Source organism: Arachis hypogaea, chromosome 9 (genome assembly GCF_003086295.3).
Source record: "Arachis hypogaea cultivar Tifrunner chromosome 9, arahy.Tifrunner.gnm2.J5K5, whole genome shotgun sequence".
NCBI lineage: Eukaryota > Viridiplantae > Streptophyta > Magnoliopsida > Fabales > Fabaceae > Arachis > Arachis hypogaea.
Window position 1 is genome coordinate 61,294,777 of NC_092044.1, and position 21,187 is coordinate 61,315,963.

A 21,187-nucleotide genomic window follows, 5' to 3' on the forward strand; every position below is an offset into this window, starting at 1 on the left:
TTGTTTGCTCTGAGGACTCATTCATCTTCTTGAATACGATTTCTGTCCAGGATTGGGGTTGTGTGTATCTTTCCACGAGTTTTCTATGTAGTTCAATGGCTTGAAGGTAATCCTCATCTGTTAGTTCAAGAGATGAAGGTTGAGAGTAATCATAATCAAGTGATGAAGAACTTTCAAATGAGAAACTGGGATGTGAGGGTGGATGCTCTTCCATTCTTTGGTGATACTTCCATCCACCATGAGGATAATGATATGAATCATTTTGTGGTGGTGGTTGGTATCCCATATGATTTTCTGGCTCATCTTGTGTCTCTGAAGCAAATCTCCATGAATTGGAGTGCTCAGAATGTGTATTCTCTTGGTGATATTCCCAGCCACCATTAGAGATTGGTGATGGTGGGTAATATCCCATAAAATTTGTTTGATCATAAGATGAGTTGAACTCCATTTGAATTTTGTAAAACACAACACCACGGAAAATTGAAATTCATATCTCAGAGATGATTTTCTTAGTGAGGCAATAACACAAACACCTTGGTTTCAACTTAGAACAGAGAACAAAAACAAAGAAAATGCTTGATCTAGACTTCTCACCCACTTAATCATTATTGATCTAATCAATCCCCGGCAACGGCGCCAAAAACTTGATGGTGTTTTTGTGGAAAAACAAATTTCCAACACACAAATCCAACCGGCAAGTGTACCGGGTCGCATCAAGTAGTAATAACTCACTTAGAGTGAGGTCGATCCCACAGGGATTGATGGATCAAGCAACTTTAGTGGGTGATTAGTTTAGTCAAGCTAACATTGAGTGAATTGTGTGAAATTAATCAACAGAAAGTAAATTGCAAGGAATTTAAAAGATGCAGAAAATAAAATTGCAGGAAACTTAAAGAACAAGAAAGTAAAAGAGCTGAAACCTAAATTGCACGAAAAGTAAATTGCATTAAATGTAAAGGGGATTGGGTGCAGGAAATTAAAGAGAGCAATAGATCAATTGGGATCATGAACAGAAATGTAAAATGAAGAACAAGTGTAGAAGAATTAAATTGCTTGAAAGTAAATTGAAAACCAATGGAACAGTGAAAACAGAAGAGCAGCCAAGAACTCAACTCAATTGCAAAATAAAATTGAAGATCTCAGGGAATCAAAGAGACTAGAAAACAAGTCTAGATCTCAATTCCTTCCTTGATCAAAGTAGAAGACAACTTGCAGAAGAGAATAAAGATGAAAGCAATAAAAAAAACTTCAGATCCAATTTCTCAATTTCCTCAATTATGTAGAAGAACACAAATGAATTTTAGATGGAGAATTGAAACAGAATTCCTTCAATTCTTGATCCAAAATTTAAGCAGAAAGGAAAATTAAAAGAGAGAGCTATCTACTATTCCCTAATGGAGCCGGCCTCTCTTACAAAGATGGAAATGATGCCTTATATAGGCTTTACAAAATGAAAAATGAAAATTAAATTAAAACAAATTACAAAAATGAAAATCCTAATTTAATTGATCCATGTGCCTTTGAGTGATGATGTGGGCTTAGCTTGCTTTGGATTTGAGGAGAAATGGGTTTGGTTGGCCTTGATTCAATTTGGTGAGGAATTGAATTAAATTGAATTTTGGTTGATTTTTGGCCCATGACACTCCCAGGAGGCTGCCCTGCCCTTGTGGAGGGCAGGGCAGAAAATGTTCGTGCGCCCTTGGTGCGTGCTGGTTGGTGTGAGTTGGTGCTGCAGGATGCTGCCCTGCCCTCGCGGAGGGCAGGGCAGAAATTTTTGGTGCGCCAGTTTGGTGCCTGTGCGTGCTGCTGGTGCTGCCGAACCATTCCTTGGTGCGCCAGAATGGTGCGCCTGTGTGCATCACCAAAATGCTGCCCTGCCCTCGCGGAGGGCAGGGCAGTGTTTCCAAGTTGAAGTTCCAAGTTCGAAACTTGGTGAATGCACACACTACTTCTTTTCCTTGGTTTTCTTGGCACCAAAGTAAGGCCTAGTTTCTTGCTTCCTCATGGCCCTTAAAGATGCCTTTCGTTCCTGCCTGAATTGTACGCCAAATATGGATTGCTATATATCGTTGGAAAGCTCTAAATGTCAGCTTTCCAACGCAACTGGAAGCACATCAATCGGACGTCTGTAGCTCAAGTTATAGCCCTTTGAAGTAGGCATGGTCATGCTATGTGCGGCCAGATTTTAACTTAGCGAAAATTCTTGCTTCCAACCTCACTTTGCATCACGATTCTGCCCTGCCCTTGGCAAGAGCAGGGCAGTGTGCGTGCTGGCTGCTTCTTTCTTTCTTTTGGTCATGGGCCACGCTTTTAAAAGCGTGGCCTAAAGCTCCAAAGTGTACCCCAACTTCAAAGTGTACCCCAAAGCTCTTTTTTTCTCCTTTTTCTGTGCTTCTTTGCTTCTTTTTCTTCTTATTTTCTACAAGATTTATAAAATTAAAATATCAAGAAAATATATCATTTAAGTACAAAAGAATGCAATATTTAAGCACTAATCATCAATTTCTTGTATGAAAAAGCATAGAAAAATAGGTATATGATGACTTGTCATCAAGGACTTGGTCCAACCTTTGATCAAAGTTGACCCTTCTAGTGTAGGGGCGTGCATCTCTTGCATTATAGGCAAGTTGAATGCCAACCTTACATTTTCCGGACTGAAATCTAAGTATTTTCCCCGAACCGTTGTAAGATAGTTCTTTGGATTTGGGTTCATACTTTGATCGTGGTTCCTAGTGATCCATGCATTGGCATAGAATTCTTGAACCATTAAGATTCTGACTTGTTGAATGGGGTTGGTCAAAACTTCCCAACCTCTTCTTTGGATCTCATGTTGGATCTCTAGATACTCATTTTTCTTGAGCTTAAAAGGGACCTCGGGGATCACCTTCTTCTTGGCCACAACTTCATAGAAGTGGTCTTGATGGGCTTTTGAGATGAATCTCTCCATCTCCCATGACTCGGAGGTGGAAGCTTTTGTCTTCCCTTTCCCTTTTCTAGAGGTTTCTCCGGCCTTAGGTGCCATAAGTGGTTATGAAAAAATAAAAAAGCTATGCTTTTACCACACCAAACTTAGAATTTTTGCTCGTCCTCGAGCAAAAGAAGAGAAGAAGAAGAAGAAGAAAATATGGAGGAAAGGTGGAGGTGTGTGGTTTTGGCTAAGGTGAAGAAGAGAGGGTTGTGGTGTGTGAAATAAAGAAGGATAGAGGGGTTTATATAGTGAGGGGAGAGGGGTTAAGGTTCGGCCATATTGGGTGGGTTTGGGTGGGAAAGGAATTTTGAATTTGAGGGTAGGTGGGGTTTATGGGGAAGGGTGGATGGATGTCATTGGTGAAGAGGTGATGGGAAAGAGAGATTGAGGTGATTGGTGAAGGGTTTTTGGGGAAGAGTGTTATTGGATTGTGTGAAGAAGAGAGAAGGTGAGTTGAGGTAGGTAGGGATCCTGTGGGGTCCACAGATCCTGAGGTGTCAAGGATTTACATCCATGCACCAATGAGGCGTGTAAAACGCCCTCTGCATGCAATCCTGGCATTTAACGCCACATTGATGCTTGTTTCTGGCGTTAAACGCCAGCTCTATGCTTGTTTTGGGCGTTCAACGCCAGTCTGCAGCATGTTTCTGGCGTTGAATGCCAGCTTTCCTCAGTGTGAAATCCTGGCGTTTAAACGCCAGATTGTTGCATGTTTCTGGTGTTAAACGCCAGATCCATGCTTTGTTCTGGCGTTGAACACCAGCCAGATGCTCCTTACTGGCGTTTAAACGCCAATAAGCCCTTCCTTCAGGGTGTGCTTTTTCTTCTGCTGTTTTTTATTCTGTTTTTAATTTTAATATTTGTTTTGTGACTCCACATGATCATGAACCTAAGAAAACATAAAAGAAAAATAAAAAAATAGAATTAGATAAATAAAAATTGGGTTTCCTCTTAATAAGCGCTTCTTTAATGTCAATAGCTTGACAGCGGACTCTCATGGAGCCTCAAAGGTGATCAGGTCAATGTTGTAGACTCCCAACACCAAACTTAGAGTTTGGATGTGGGGTTTTAATGCCAAACTTAGAGTTTGGCTGTGGCCTCCCAATACCAAACTTAGAGTTTGATTGTGGGGGCTTTGTTTGACTCTGTCTTGAGAGAAGCTTTTCATGCTTCATCTCCATGTATACAGAAGAATACCTTTGGGTCTTAAACACAAGGTAGTCCCCATTCAATTGAAAGACTAATTTTCCTCTGTTAACATCTATCACAGCTCCTGCTGTGGCTAGGAAAGGTCTTCCAAGGATGATGCATTCATCCTCCTCATTCCTAGTGTCTAAGATTATGAAATCAGCAGGGATGTAAAGGCCTTCAACCTTCACTAACACGTCCTCTACCAATCCATAAGCTTGTCTTACTGACTTATCTGCCATTTGTAATGAGAATATGGCAGGCTGTACCTCAACGATCCCCAGCTTCTCCATTACAGAGAGTGGCATAAGATTTATGCCGGACCCTAGGTCACACAGAGCCTTTTCAAAGGTCATGGTGCCTATGGTACCGGGTATTAAGAATTTGCCAGGATTTTGTCTCTTTTGAGGTAAAGTTGGCTGAACCCATGTGTCTAGTTCACTAATGAGAAAGGGAGGTTCACCTTCCCAAGTCTCATTACCAAACAACTTGGCATTCAGCTTCATGATGGCTCCTAGATATTGAGCAACTTGCTCTCCAGTTACATCTTCATCCTCTTCAGAGGAAGAATAGTCTTCAGAGCTCATGAATGGTAAAAGGAGGTTTAATGGGATCTCTATAGTCTCTATATGACCTTCAGATTCCTTTAGGTCCTCAACAGGGAACTCCTTCTTGCTTGAGAGACGTCCCAAGAGGTCTTCCTCATTGGGATTCACGTCCTCTCCTTCCTCTCTAGGTTCGGCCATGTTGATTATGTCAATGGCCTTGCACTCTCTTTTCGATTCTCTTCAGTATTACTTGGGAGAGTACTAAGAGAAGTTTCAGTGATTTTCTTACTTAGCTAGCCCACTTGTGCCTCCAAATTTCTGATGGAGGACCTTGTTTCACTCATAAAACTTAAAGTGGCCTTAGACAGATCAAAGACTATGTTTGCTAAGTTAGAGGTGTTCTGTTCAGAATTCTCTGTCTGTTGCTGAGAAGATGATGGAAAAGGCTTGCTATTGCTAAACATGTTTCTTCCACCATTATTAAAGCCTTGTTGAGGCTTTTGTTGATCCTTCCATGAGAAATTTGGATGGTTTCTCCATGAGGGGTTATAGGTGTTGCCAAAGGTGTCCCCCATGTAATTTACCTCTGCCATTGCAGGGTTTTCAGGATCATAAGCTTCTTCTTCAGAAGATTCCTCTTTAGTGCTGTTGGATGCATTTTTCCATCCATTCAGACTTTGAGAAATCATGTTGACTTGCTGAGTCAACATTTTGTTCTGAGCCAATATGGCATTCAGAGCATTAATTTCAAGAACTCCCTTCCTCTGAGGCATCCCATTATTCATGGAATTCCTCTCAGAAGTGTACATAAATTGGTTATTTGCAACCATTTCAATAAGTTCCTAAGCTTCTGCAGGCGTTTTCTTTAGGTGAATGGATCCACCTACAGAATGGTCCAGTGACATCTTAGAGAACTCAAATAGACCATAATAGAATATATCTAACATGGTCCACTCTGAAAACATGTCAAAAGGACACTTTTTGGTCATCTGCTTGTATCTTTCCCAAGCTTCATAGAGGGATTCACCATCTTTTTGCTTGAAGGTCTGAACATCCACTCTAAGCTTGCTCAGCTTTTGAGGAGGAAAAAACTTAACCAAGAAGGCTGTGACCAGCTTATCCTAAGAGTCCAGGCTATCCTTAGGTTGTGAGTCCAACCATGTTCTAGCTCTGTCTCTTACAGCAAAAGGGAAAAGCATGAGCCTGTAGACTTCAGGATTTACTCCATTAGTCTTAACAGTCTCATAGATCTGCAAGAACTCAGTTAAAAACTGGTAGGGATCTTCTGATAGAAGTCCATGAAACTTGCAATTCTGTTGTATTAGAGCAACTAGTTGAGGCTTCAGCTCAAAATTGTTTGCTCCAATGGCAGGGATTGAGATGGTTCTTCCATCAAATTTAGAAGTAGGTGTAGTATAATCACCAAGCATCCTCCTTGCATTATTGTTGTTGGGTTCAGCTACCATATCCTTTTCTTGTTCAAAAATTTCAATAAGGTTGTCTCTGTCTTGTTGTAATTTAGCTTCTCTTAGTTTTCTCTTCAGAGTCCTTTTGGGTTCAGGATCAACTTCAACAAGAATGCCTTTTTCCTTATTCCTGCTCATATGAGAAAGAAGAGAACAGAAAAGGAAGAGGAATCCTCTATGTCATAGTATAGAGATTCCTTTATGTTAGTAGAAGAAGAATGGAATAGAAGAAGGAAAGAGTCAAGAATCCAAACACAAGGGGGGAAGATAGGTGCGAATTCTTGAGTAGAAGAGATATGTTAGTAGATGAATAAATAAATAGAAAGAGATGAGAGAGGGGAGTTTTCGAAAATTAATTTTGAAAAATAAGTTAGTGATTTTTGAAAATTAGAGGAAGAAATAAAATTAAAATTAAAATTTGAAACAATTAGTTAATTAAGAAAATTTTGAAAAAGAGGGAAGTGATTTTCGAAAATTAGAGGGGAAAAGTAGTTAAGTGGTTTTGAAAAAGATAAGAAACAAACAAAAAGTCAATTAGTTAGTTGAAAAAGATTTGAAAATCAATTTTGAAAAGAAAAGAAGTTAGAAGAGATATTTTGAAATCAAATATTTGAAAAAGATATTAATTGAAAAGATATGATTAAAAAGATATTTTGAAAAAGATTTAATTTTTAAAAGTAAAATTGATTACTTGACTAACAAGAAACTAAAAGATATGATTCTAGAATTTAAAGATTGAACCTTTCTTAACAAGAAAGTAACAAACTTCAAATTTTTTAATCAATCACATTAATTTTTAGTAAAGTTTCAATTTTGAAATAAAGATAAGGAAAAGATTTTGAAAATAGATTTTAAAAAATTTTCGAAAATAAATAAACAATGAAAAAGATTTGATTTTTGAAAAAGATTTTGAAAAGAGGATTTTTAAAATTGAAAATTTGACTTGACTTATAAGAAATAGCTAAGTTTTAAAAATTTTTGACTAAGTCAACTCAAATTTTCGAAATTTATGAGAAAATTAAAGAAAAAATATTTTTTTATTTTTGAATTTTTAATGAGGACAGAGAAAAACACAAATATGACCCAAAACATGAAAATTTTGGATTAAAACCAATTATGCATGCAAGAACACTATGAATGTCAAGATGAACACCAAGAACACTTTGAAGATCAAGATGAACATCAAGACTTATTTTTGAAAAATTTTCAAGAAAAGAAAAACATGCAAGACACCAAACTTAGAAATTTTTAATGCTTAGACACTATGAATGCAAAAATGCATATGAAAAACAACAAAAGACACAAAACAAGAAAATATGAAGATAAAACAAGAAGACATACCAAGAACAACTTGAAGATCATGAAGAACACATGCATGAATTTTCGAAAAATGCAAGAACAAGATGAATATGCAATTGACATTAAACTTAAAACATGACACAAGACTCAAACAAGAATTACAAAATATTTTTGGTTTTTATGATTTTATGATTTTTTTGTATTTTCTTTTATTTTTTTCGAAAAAATCATATACGAAAAAGAAAATAAGAAATTCAAAATTTTTAATAAGAATTCCAAGAATCTTTCAATGTTAGCCTAAAGCTTCGATCCAGGAGTTGGACATGGCTTAATAGCCAGCCAACTTTAGGATATAAATTAGGCATGCAACAGCTGATACTTCATCCAACTCCATATACATGCCTTTTATGTTGACAAGTGGAAGCCTCAATCCAAAAGAATTTGAATATGGCTTTACAGCCAGCCAGGCTTCAACGTGTTACCATGAAACTCTAGAATTCATTCTTAAAAATTTAGAATAATTTTCGAAAACAAAAGGAAAAAAAATTTTTGAAAGATTTTTGAAAAATTTTTGAAAAGAAAATTACCTAATCTGAGCAACAAGATGAACCGTTAGTTGTCCAAACTCGAAACAATCCCCGGTAACGACGCCAAAAAATTGGTGCACGAAATTGTGATCTCTAACAATGGCATTCAACTTGGTATGCGCATCTACTAACACAGCACTTTCTTCACAACTTCACATCACTAACCAGCAAATGTACTGGGTCGTCCAAGTAATAAACCTTACCTGAGTAAGGGTCGATCCCACAGAGATTGTTGGTATGAAGCAAGCTGTGGTCATCTTGTAAATCTCAGTCAGGCGGATAATAAATGGTTATGGAGTTTTCGAATAATAATAATAAATAAACAAAAAATAAAGATAGAAATACTTATGTAGATTATTGGTGAGAATTTCAGATAAGTGTATGGAGATGTTTTGTCCATATTGGATCTCTGCTTCCCTACTGCGTTCCTTTAATCCTTTTTATTCCATTCCATGGCAAGCTGTATGTAGGGCATCACTGTTGTCAATGGCAACATCCCATCCTCTCAGTGAAAAAGGTCTAAATGCTCTGTCACAGTATGGCTAATAATCTGTCGGTTCTCGATCATGTCGGAATAGAATCCATTGATTCTTTTGCGTTTGTCATCACGCCCAACAATCGTGAGTTTGAAGCTCGTCACAGTCATTCAATCCCTGCACCCTACTCGAAATACCACAGACAAGGTTTAGACTTTCCGGATCCTCATGAATGCCGCCATCAATTCTAGCTTATACCACGAAGACTCTGATTTCATGGAATGGAAGGCTCGGTTGTCAGGCGAGGGCAACCATGCGTCGTGCATCAGGAATTCAAGAGATACACACTCTAGCTCTTGCTTGTAGAACGAAGGTGGTTGTCAAGCACACGTTCATAAGGACGGATGATGATGAGTGTCACGAATCATCACATCCATCAGGTTGAAGTACGAGTGATATCTTAGAATAAAAATAAGCTTGAATTGAATAAAAGACAATAGTAATTGCATTAATTCTCGATGTACAGCAGAGCTCCACACCTTAATCTATAGTGTGTAGAAACTCCACCGTTGAAAATACATAAGTGATGAAGGTCCAGGCATGGCCGAATGGCTAGCCTCCAATTGTGTTCAAAAGACCGGATGGTCAAAGACTAGACAGTCAAAAGACTCTGAATACAATAGTAAAATGTCCTATTTATACTAGACTAGCTACTAGGGTTTACAAAAATAAGTAATTGATGCAAAAATCCACTTACGGGGCCCACTTGGTGTGTGCTTGGGCTGAGCTTGAACTTTACACGTGCAGAGGCTTCTCTTGGAGTTGAACGCCAAGTTGTAACGTATTTTTGGCATTCAACTCTAGTTCGTGCCGTTTTTCTGGCATTTGACTCCAGAATGCAGCATGAAACTAGCGTTGAACGCCAGTTTGCGTCATCTAATCTCAACTAAAGTATGGACTACTATATATTGCTTGAGAGCACTGGATGCCTACCTTCCAACGCCGTTAAAAGCGCGCCATTTGGAGTTCTGTAGCTCCAAAAAATCCATTTCGAGTGCAGGGAGGTCAGAATCCAACAGCATCAGCAGACCTTTGTCAGCCTTCTTATCAGAGTTTTGCTCAGGTCCCTAAATTTCAGCCAGAAAATACCTAAAATCACAGAAAAACACACAAACTCATAGTAAAGTCCAGAAATGTGAATTTAGCATAAAAACTAATGAAAACATCCGTAAAAGTAGCTAGAACCTACTAAAAACTACCTAAAAATAATGCCAAAAGTGTATAAATTATCTGCTCATCAATGCCCTGTGGGCATACAGAACAGCTTTCAAAACCTCCATTGGAACCTCACTATACCAGCTGGTATATGGGAAATCCTGTCATTTGCTAGTGGAACTAGAATACAAGGCCTATTGGGCCACTAGATTCCTCAACCTTGATGCTAAAGCGTGGCGTTAAACGCCAGCCAGGGAGCCCTGGCTGGGCATTTAATGCCCAAGAGGTAGGATCAATCTGGCGTTAAACACCAGAATGCCTGCATTCTGGGCATTTAAACGCCTGCAAGACAGCATGCTGGTAATCTCAAAAATCTTATCTTTTCTTCATTCAATCTATTTTATTCAAATTCAATCTCGAAAATTCTTTGATTTTTAAGTCAAATCTTGTTTAAATATTTCAATTTCAATTTAATTTCAAATTTAAAATATTTTTTTTCAAAACCATTCAAATCCTTTTCAAAATTTCATATCTCTTCCAACTTGTTTTCAATTTCTTTCAAAATGTTTTCTTATCTTATTCATATCTTTTATTAAAATTTCATATCTTTTTTTTCATACCTCTTATCTTATATTTAAAATATTTTATATCTTTTTCAAATCTTTTCTTATCTTTCAAGTTTAACAACTTATCTTTTTCTATCTTTCTCAAAAATCTTTATCTTTCTTTAACGATTATTTTTGAAAATCCCTACCCCTCTCCCTCATTCACCACTTCTCATTCGAATTATATTATCCTCTTCTCTTCTACTTCACTTTTCTTCTTCTTCCTTTCTTACCTTTTGCTCAAGGATGAACAAATCTTCTAAGTTTGGTGTGAAAGGAGCCTTGTTCTCTCATCAAGAATTCAATCCCATGGCTCCAAAAAGTGGCAAGACCACCCCAAAGAACAAAAAAGAAGATAACTCAACAGTTTTTTTCAAACCTGTTCGATTCCTCACCAAGCAACATGAAGAACATTATCACAAGATAATGAGTAAAAGGCCAGTAATCCCTGACGTGGGATTCAAATTAGGAGAAGAAGAATTCCCAGAGATCCAAGAGTAAATTCGAAGGAGAGGCTGGGAGATTCTGACTGAACCTTAGTTTAAAGTTGGATACAACATGATCCATGAATTCTATGCAAATTTGTGGATAAAAGATAAGCAAAAGAAAGATGAAATAACATTCCATACTTTTTGCACTATGGTCAGGGGGAAGATCATGTATTTTCATCTGGATAGGGTGAGAGACATCTTCAAATTATCTTTACAAAAGGATTACCCTGAATCATACAATAGAAGGGTGATAGCCAACCAAAAGCTGTATCAAGTCCTAGAGGACATATGCTTTCCTGGAACTCAATGGATTGAGAATACAAAAGGGTAGCCAAACCAACTAAAAAGGGCAAACCTTAAACCAGTTGTTAGAGGATAGCTAGACTTTATTAGGCGTTCTATACTCCCCACAAGTAACCGTTCTGAAGTCACTATTCCAAGAGTAGTGTTGATTAACTGCATCATGATGAGAAATGAGGTAGAAGTCCACCAAATAATCGCCTGTGAGATCTACAAGTTGGCAAACAAGGTGTCTACTAATGTCATGTTGGCTTATCCAAATCTCATCTTTCGCCTATGCTAAGAGGCTAAGGTTATGATCCAGGCGGACAATTTCATTCCAGTGGAAAGTCCAATCACCAAGCAGGTGATGGAGAGTGCCATGATACAAGAGGATCATCCCAAAAGAAAGGCACCTGAGCCTCCCCAAGAGATCCCTCCAATTGAGTATTGGGCCAGCTGAAGGCGTCTGTAATACACCTGCAGAGCACTCTAGATCATCTTAGAGAGGATCAGAAAGATCAGACTAGCATGATTTGCAAATTGATCAAGGAGCAAGAGAAGCAAGGGCGTGAGATGGAGGAGTTGAAGTGCCAGAAGCTCTCCCCTGAAGAGCCCAGCGTCCCTCAAGCTGAAGAACCCAGTGCCCCTTAAGCTGAAGGATATTGAGTTTCAACTCTGTAGCTATTCTAATTCCTGTTTCTTACATTTCTATTATTCTAATTCCTATGTCTCATATTTAGGTTTACATGATCACTAGTAGTATTTAAGTTTTTATTTCTTTTATGTCTTTTAATTTTTAGAATTAAATAAGCATTAGTATTAATTTTATTTCCCAATTAACTATAAAGTATTCCTCTTATCATTATTAAAAAAGAATAAAATAGTGGATTTTTTTTTAGAAGAATTAAAGATGCATAAATTTTTTAATTCTACAATAAAGAATAGTCAATTTTTTTGATGTGGTGGCATTGCTTTAGTTTTCTAAATGTATGTATGAACAATGCATATTTGAAGTTGAAATTTTAGGATGCTGGCTCTTAGAAGAATGAAAAAAAAAGTAAAACTATTATTGATGATCTAAAAAAAAATCCAAAATTTGATTCTTGAAGCAAGAAAAAGTAGCAAAACAAAAAGAAAAACCATGTTGGAAAAAAAATGGCGAAAATAAAGCAAAAAGAAAGAAAAAGCCATTAGCTCTTTAAACCAAAAGGCAAGAGCAAAATGCCAGTAACCCTTTAAACCAAATGGCAAGGGTAAAATGATCTAATGCTTTGAGATTCAATGCATAGGAGGGCCTACAAGAATAAAATCCAGGCCTAAGTAGCTCAACTAAGCCGTCCCTAACCATGTGCTTATGGCGTGAAGGTGTCAAGTGAAAAGCTTGAGACTGAGCGGTTAAAGTCATGATCCAAAGCAAAAAGAGTGTGCTTAAGAACTCTGGACACATGTATCTGAGGATTCTAGCAAAGCTGAATCACAATCCGAAAGGGTTCACCCATTTAAAGTGTCTGTTACATTTATGTATCCGGTGGTAATACTGGAAAACAAAGTGCTTAGGGTCACGGCCAAGACTCTAAAAGCTGTGTTCAAGAATCAAAATGAACTAAACTAGGAGAGTCAATAATATCATCTGGATTCTAAGTTCTTAAGGATGCCAGCCATTCTAAGCTTCAAGGATAATGAGATGCCAAAACTATTCAGAAGCAAAAAGCTACTAAGTCCCACCCATCTAATTAAAACTAAGCTTCATTGAAAACTCTGAGATTTATTGCATCCTACTCTTCTTTTCATCCTATTTTATTTTTAGTTGCTTGGGGACAAGCAACAGTTTAAGTTTGGAGTTGTGATGAGCGGATATTTTATATGCTTTTTGGCATTGTTTTCATATAGTTTTTAGTATATTTTGTTTAATTTTATTACGTTTTTATAGGTTTTAGTCTTAAATTCAAATTTTTGGATTATACTTTGAGTTTGTGTGTTTTTATGCAATTTCAGGTATTTTCTGGCTGAAATTGAGGAGCTGGAGCAAAAGTCTGATTCAGAGACAAAGAAAGCACTGCAGATGCTGTCTGGATCTTACCTTCTTGCACTCGGAAGAACTTTTCTGGAGCTACAGAAGTCCATATGGAGCGTTCTCAATGGCTAGAGAAAGCTGACTTCCAGAGCTTATCAACAATGTATAATAGTTCATTGCTTCGTATTAGAAGGCCCAAAACTGGCGTCCAACGCCAGCTTCCTGTACCCTTCTAGGCGTCCAGTGCCCACAAAGTAGAGACCAGCATCCAAATGCCCAAAGAGGACCCCCTAGCCAGTATTCAACACCCTAGAGGCCTCCTAGCATGTGGATCTCATCAAAGCTCCGCCCAGACACTCACCAAGTGGGCCCCAGATGTGGATTTTAGCACTAAAAAGACTGTTTTACCCTTACTAGTCATTAGTTTAGTATTTAAAGTAGAAGATCACTCTTTGTAATGGATCTTCGGCCACTTTACACATTTTTACCATTGTATTTTCCTATCAGTATGAGTTTCTAAACCTCCTAGGTTGAGGGGAAGAGCCCTGCTAAGTCCTATGAATTAATAAAAGTATTACTGTTTCTCTTCAATCTGTGTTTGATTTATTTCTAAGATGTATACCCGTTCTTCAACATGGTGAATAGGATGGTCAGTGACAATCAGCTTTGTTCATCATACTAGGACCGCGTACCTGACAACCACCAGTGTCTACTTGGATTTGTGTGAATACGTGACTGGAAAGCGTGAATGATAAACCACTATTTTATGGTTTATATTGTGTTTAATTGTGTGGTTTTATCATGATCCTTACCCAGTTATTCATTAATTTAGCATGCATTTATATTTCCTTCCTGAAATTATTACATGGTTGAAAACTGCTTCCTAGAGACTTTTTAATTATGCATTTTAGTTCTCCTTTATCCCATTCGATGCCGTAATCTGTGTGTTAAGTGTTTCATGCTTTATAGGGCATGGATGAGTTGGATAGTGGAAAGGAAGCTAGCAAAAAATGGAAGGAACACAAGAAATTGAGGAGACAACCAGCGAGAAGTGACGCGGCCGCATCGCTCACGCGTTCCCGCGAAAGAGGAGAAATCACAGTGACGCGGCCGCGTGGCTCATGCGACCGCACGGAATGGAAAAGCACAAGTGACGCGGAGGCGTGGACGACGCAAACGCATGGCAAGGAAAAACGTGAATGACGCGTCCGCATGGATGACGCGATCGCATGACGTGTGCGATCTGCATAATCTGCAGAATTCACTGGGGGCAATTCCGGGCCCTATTTTGACCCAGTTTTCGGCCCATAACAGCAGACTAGAGCCAGAGAACATGCAAAAACCGGGGAGAAGAATTCATTCTACACAGTTTTAGTTTGGAGATCTAGTTTTTACTCCTCCTCTAGGTTTTCCCTCTACACATTGATAGTTCTTAGGATTTTATTTTTCTACCATTTTTTTGCATTGGGATACTGAGAAGAGTTATTACCTCATCAAGACTTCGTCATTCCAGTTCGTTTTCTTTACTTGGCTTTACTCTTCCATATCCTTTGCTTTTTTTTTTATTTTACCATTGGAATATTATTAGGATTATTTAATACAAGGATTACTTTTATTTTTAATTGATTATTTTGATTTTTATTTACAATGTCTTTCTTTAATTCCTTTTCATATGTTATGAATTTTACATTCACAATAAGCGAGTAGTTCCCTAACTTGATGGGGAGTTGATTGAAAGGAACCCTTGAGTTGGAAAGTTTAAAGGAAAGATTACAATTGGGTTTATTGTTGGCTTGTCCTCTATTCACTAATACCAATCCTTTTTTATTAAGTGGATTGCAACTTGTGAACGGACATAACATTCTAATTTGTTTGACTTTCCCTTACCTAGTAAGAGATAACTAAACAGGATAACCTTTAATTATCAATTAATCTAGAGAGTTCCCCAACATTAATGGGGTTTCCAACTAATCAACTCCCAGTCAAGGCTTTTATTTACATTATTCAAATTCTCCAATTTAATTCCCTGTTTACTCAACTCAAACCTTTTTGAAAACATCTGATTAATAAAATAGCACACTTTTCTGCAACTCGTTGGGAGACGACCTGGGATTCATACTCCCAGTATTTTAAATTTAAATTTCTATGACACCTTTCTAAATTGATAAGTGGATATTTGGTGAGTTAAGAACTATAATTGCAACGTATATATATATATATATATATATATATATATATATATATATATATATATATATATATATATATATATATATATAATTCACCAATTTCTGCCCCATCAATTTTTGGCGCCGTTGCCGGGGAGTTGCAATAGAGTGCTGAAGTTATTAATTAGAATTTGCATTTTATTTTATTTTTGTCACTATGAATGATGAGCAGATAATTTATACGCTTTTTGGCATTGTTTTTAGTATATTTTTAGTATGTTTTAGTTTTTATTACATTTTTATTAGTTTTTAGTTAAAATTCACTTTTCTGAACTTTACTATCAGTTTGTGTATTTTTCTGTGATTTCAGGTATTTTCTGGCTAAAATTGAGGGACCTGAGCAAAAATCTGATTCAGAGACTGGAAAGGACTGCAGATGCTGTTGGATTATGACCTCCCTGCACTCAAAGTGGATTTTCTGGAGCTACAGAAGCCCAATTGGTGCGCTCTCAATTGCGTTGAAAAGTAGACATCCTGGGCTTTCCAGCAATGTTTAATAATCCATACTTTGCCTGAGATTTGATGGCCCAAACAGGCGTTCCAAGTCAGCTCAAGAATTCTGGCGTAAAACGCCAGAAGTGGCACAAGGATGGGAGTTAAATGCCCAAACTGGCACAAGAGCTGGCATTTAACTCCAAGAAAAGTCTCTACACAAAAATGCTTCAATGCTCAGCCCAAGCACACACCAAGTGGGCCCGAAAGTGGATTTTTATGTCATTTACTCATCTTTGTAAACCCTAGGCTACTAGTTCTCTACAAATAGGACCTTTTGCTATTGTATTTTCATCTTTTGATCATGTTTTTATGATTGAACCCACTTTGGGAGGCTGGCCATTCGGCCATGCCTAGACCTTGTTCTTATGTATTTTCAACGGTGGAGTTTCTACACACCATAGATTAAAGTGTGGAGCTCTGCTGTACCTCGAGTATTAATGCAATTACTATTGTTCTTCTATTCAATTCAGCTTATTCTTGTTCTAAGATATTCATTCGCACCCAAGAACATGATGAATGTGATAATTATGTGATGCTCATCATCATTCTCACTTATGAACGCGTGCCTGACAACCACTTCCGTTCTACAAGCAAACAAGGCTTGAATGTTTATCTCTTGGATTTCTTAATCGGAATCTTCGTGGTATAAGCTAGAATTGATGGCGGCATTCAAGAGAATCCGGAAGGTCTAAACCTTGTCTGTGGTATTCTGAGTAGGATTCAAGGATTGAATGACTGTGACGAGCTTCAAAATCGCGATTGTGGGGTGTTAGTGACAGACGCAAAAGAATCACTGAATTCTATTCCAACATGATCGAGAACCGACAGTTGAATAGCCGTGCTGTGATAGAGCGCGTTGAACATTTTCACTGAGAGGATGGGACTGTAGCCATTGACAATGGTGATGCCCAACATACAGCTTGCCATGGAAAAGAGTAAGAAGGATTGGATGAAGACAGTAGGAAAGCAGAGAGACAGAAGGGACAAAGCATCTGCATACGCTTATCTGAAATTCTCACCAATGAATTACATAAGTATCTCTATCTTTATTTTATACTTTATTCATAAATCATCTATAACCATTTGAATCTCCCTAACTAAGATTTACAAGATGACCATAGCTTGCTTCATACCAACAATCTCCGTGGGATCGACCCTTACTCGCGTAAGGTTTATTACTTGGACGACCCAATGCACTTGCTGGTTAGTTGTGCGAAGTTGTGATAAAGAGTTGAGATTGCAATTGTGCATACCATGTTGATGGCGCCATTGATGATCACAATTTCGTGCACCAATGAACTGTACGTTTCTTTCGTTAAATGACGTGTTCACTTCCTGATCCAAGCTTGCCAGAATTTGACCCTGAGATTGAAAGAACTCTTTCACATATAAGGCAAGCTCGGCGTAGGCGACTCCTCTTTGAGGACGAACCTGAACTGTCATCTAAGGAAGAAACAAGCCCCCTCTCTACTAATCCAGTTCATTTACGTGCAGGTGACATGGCAGCGCCCAGAAGAGTCACTATACAGGAGGAAGGAGCCCCTGATTTTACGCTCCAACCATTCCAAGCGCACCACCCAGCAGTAGCTGTAGATTTTGAAATAAAGTCTTCATTACTCAACTTGATGCCCAAATTTCATGGCTTACCTACTCAAGAGCCTATTAAGCATCTTAGAGATTTCCAGACCGCTTGTTCTACTGTTAAGCGTGATGGCACTGATGAAATCTCTATTCTATTGAAAGCCTTCCCATTTTCTTTGGAGGAAAAGGCAAGAGAGTGGTACTACAATCAACCCGGAGCAATTGTTTCCAACTGGGATGCACTTAGGAGAGAGTTTCTGGATAAATTCTTTCCAACTGAAGTTGCCGATAAACTGAGGAAAGACATGTCTATGATCGTTCAAGATGAATCTGAGACCCTCTATGAATACTTGGAACGCTTCAATACTCTTCGAGATGCATGTCCCCATCATATGATTGACAAGATAGTTTTGCTCGGTTACTTTACACAGGGTTTGAAATCTCAAGATAGGACCACACTGGAAGGTGCTTGCAATGGTTCTATGAAAAAGTACAAGACTACGGACGAAGCATGGCAATTGATCAGAGACTTAGCTGACTCTACTTGGAATTATAGGCAGAGACAAAGTCGGTCAAAAGCTGTTGCGGAGGTATCCGCTAGTAAAAAGAATGCTGTTATAGCTCAGAGCTTATGTGAAATGACTAACTTGCTGAAGCAGATGCAACTGAATCAACAACAACCTCAGCAAGTTTAGCCTCCTCCACCACAGCATAGCCAGTAATTAGTTCCACAAAGAGTGTGTGGAATCTGTGCAGATTACAGTCACTATACCGATGCGTGTCCGCGGTTCCAACCAGAAGACAACACTGTAGCAGCCACTCATAACTTTCATGACCGCCCCAATCAAGGGTACAATCAAGGGGGCAACTATAACCAATGATGGCAGGATAACTCTAACCAAGGCTGGAGAGACAATTCTAACCAGGGTTGGAGGGACAATTCTAACAGAGGAGGCAGAGATAACAATGAAAATCAGAGGTGGAATAACAATAACAACTTCAGGCAGTAGAATCAGAATCAGGCCTACAAAGCACCTCATTTCAGACAGCCTCAAAATCCTCAGCAAACCTCTCAGATCACTTACCCCTCTTCATCTCCTAATGATGAATTACTATAAGCCATTGATCGGAGGCAACAAGCCATGGAAAACAACCTTACTTCTACTATGAATGTTTTGACTTCTACTTTACAAACCCTTGTCTCACAGATTGGATCAATGAACAACTCCAATAACCAGTCCTCAAGCTCTGGTGGACTCCCCTCTCAACCATTACCCAACCCAAAGGGTGGTATTAATGTCATCACCCTAAGGTCCAGAACCACATTGCAGGAGAGGAATCAGGAGGAGCCAAGCCCACCAAAACACGCCTCAGCTGAAGAGGTAGTAGAAATAGAAGATGTTGAAGAGGAAGAGGATATACAGGACATAGCTGAAGAAGAAGAAGCTCAACAACAAGAGGAAGCACCAAAAGGCGCAGACATTGCAGAAAACACCACTCCCATTCCATTTTCACAACTTGCAAGGAAGCCCAGGAAGCAGTTGGAACCTGATCCCAAAATGGTAGAAATCTTCAAAATGGTTGAGGTAACTGTTCCCCTTTTTGATGTTATTCAACAGGTACCTAAATATGCAAAGTTTCTAAAAGATTTATGTATACATAAAGACAAAATTAATGAATTAAAAAATATCCCTTTAGGTAGTTCCATATCTGCTTTAATGGGAGGATTACCTGAAAAGTGTAGTGACCCAGGTCCCTGTATAGTTAGTTGTACTATTGGTGGTGCAGTAATTTATGATTGCATGTGTGATTTGGGAGCATGTGTTAGTATAATGCCTTTATCTGTATATGATGTTTTAAGGCTCCCTCCCTTAAAAAGGTCGGCAGCTCATTTTGTGTTGGCAGATAAAAGCATTATTACAGTAGCTGGAGTTGCTGAAGATGTTTTGGTGAACATTAAAGGGCTCACTTTCCCAACCGATTTCTATATCTTGGAGATGCCCAATAATGACTCAGATAAGCCATCATCAATCCTACTTGGCAGACCATTCCTGAAGACATCAAAATTCAAATTAGATGTTTTTTCAAGAATATATTCTTTTGAAATAGATGGCCGAATGGTAATCTTCAATTTGAATGGAGTCACAAACAACCCTCCAGAAGATCATTCTATCTTCCAGTGTGATATCATAGATGAAACTGTAGCTGAAATTCACCAGGAAGAGTTGGAAGAACAGTACACAGAACAAGGTCCAAGTGTGGGGACTCTATTAACTGACAATAAGGGCACTTCGGCATTTTCACAAGCTCCAGACAATCTAGAGCCTACCCATGACCAGAAGATAGAGTTGAAACCTCTCCCTCCACATCTCAAATACGCTTATCTTGAAGATGGGCAGAAGTTTCCAGTTATTATTGCACAGGACCTCACTCCTGAACAGGAAGAGCAGTTACTTAGTGTGCTGAGGAAGCACAAGAAAGCAATTGGGTGGAGTTTGACAGACATAGTAGGCATCAACCCTCAAGTATGTGAGCACAGAATATTTTTAGAGGAAGGAGCAAGACCTGTCCGCCAACCCCAAAGAAGACTGAATCCCACTATTTTGGAAGTTGTCAAAAAGGAAGTGACCAGACTATTGGAAGCAGGTATCATTTATCCCATTTCAGACAGTGAATGGGTTAGCCTAGTACAGGTGGTGCCCAAGAAGTCTGGAGTCACTACAGTGAAGAATGAGCATGGAGAGCTCATAGCAACCAGAGTACAGAACGCTTGGAGAGTCTGCATTGATTACAGGCGTCTCAACCAAGCCACCCGTAAGGATTACTACCCAATTCCATTCATTGACCAAATGCTGGATCGCCTGTCAGGTAAAACACATTATTGCTTTCTAGATGGTTACACAGGTTACTTCCAGATTCATATAGCTCCTGAGGATCAGGAAAAGACTACTTTTACATGTCCTTTTGGGACTTATGCTTAAAAGAGAATGCCCTTTGGCTTGTGCAATGCACCAGCTACTTTTCAGAGGTGCATGATGAGTCTTTTCTCTGATCTTATTGAGGACTGTATGGAGGTTTTCATGGACGATTTTAGCATTTATGGTGATTCTTTTAGCCTTTGCTTAGATGGATTATCTAGAGTATTAGATAGATGTGTCAATACAAACCTTGTCTTAAATTATGAAAAATGTCATTTTATGGTTAAACAAGGAATTGTACTAGGACATGTTGTATCTAATACTGGCATTTCTGTAGACCCAACAAAGGTGAATGTTATTTCTAGTTTACTTTACCCCTCCTCTGTAAGGGAAGTCCGTTCGTTCCTTGGCCATGCAGGTTTTTACAAGAGATTTATTAAGGACTTTAGTAAGGTAGCACTTCCCTTATCCAGATTACTACAGAAGGATATTGAATTCAAGTTCAGTGAGGATTGCAGACAAGCGTTTGATAAGCTAAAGACCAACCTGACTCAAGCCCCAATTGTGAGAGGACCAGACTGGAGCCAGCCGTTTGAAATCATGTGCGATGCTTCCAACCATGCAGTAGGAGCAGCGCTGGCTTAGCGTGAAGGTAAGGATCCTTTTGTTATTGCTTATGCGTCTAAGACTTTAGACGCTGCCCAATCCAATTATACTACTACTGAGAAAGAGCTTCTTGCTATTGTTTTTGCTCTGGATAAATTCTGAGCTTATTTACTTGGTACTAGAGTAGTAGTGTATTTGGACCATGCAGCTTTAAAGTATA

At 38.5% G+C, this 21,187-nt stretch overlaps 1 non-coding gene across 1 annotated transcript; it reads left to right on the forward strand.

The window, feature by feature from the left end:
* The first annotated feature begins 5,667 nt into the window (after positions 1-5,667).
* LOC112713463 (small nucleolar RNA R71) lies at positions 5,668-5,771 on the forward strand. The gene has a single exon (XR_003158436.1). It is a non-coding gene; the product is annotated as a small nucleolar RNA R71 (small nucleolar RNA).
* Positions 5,772-21,187: the final 15,416 nt, after the last annotated feature.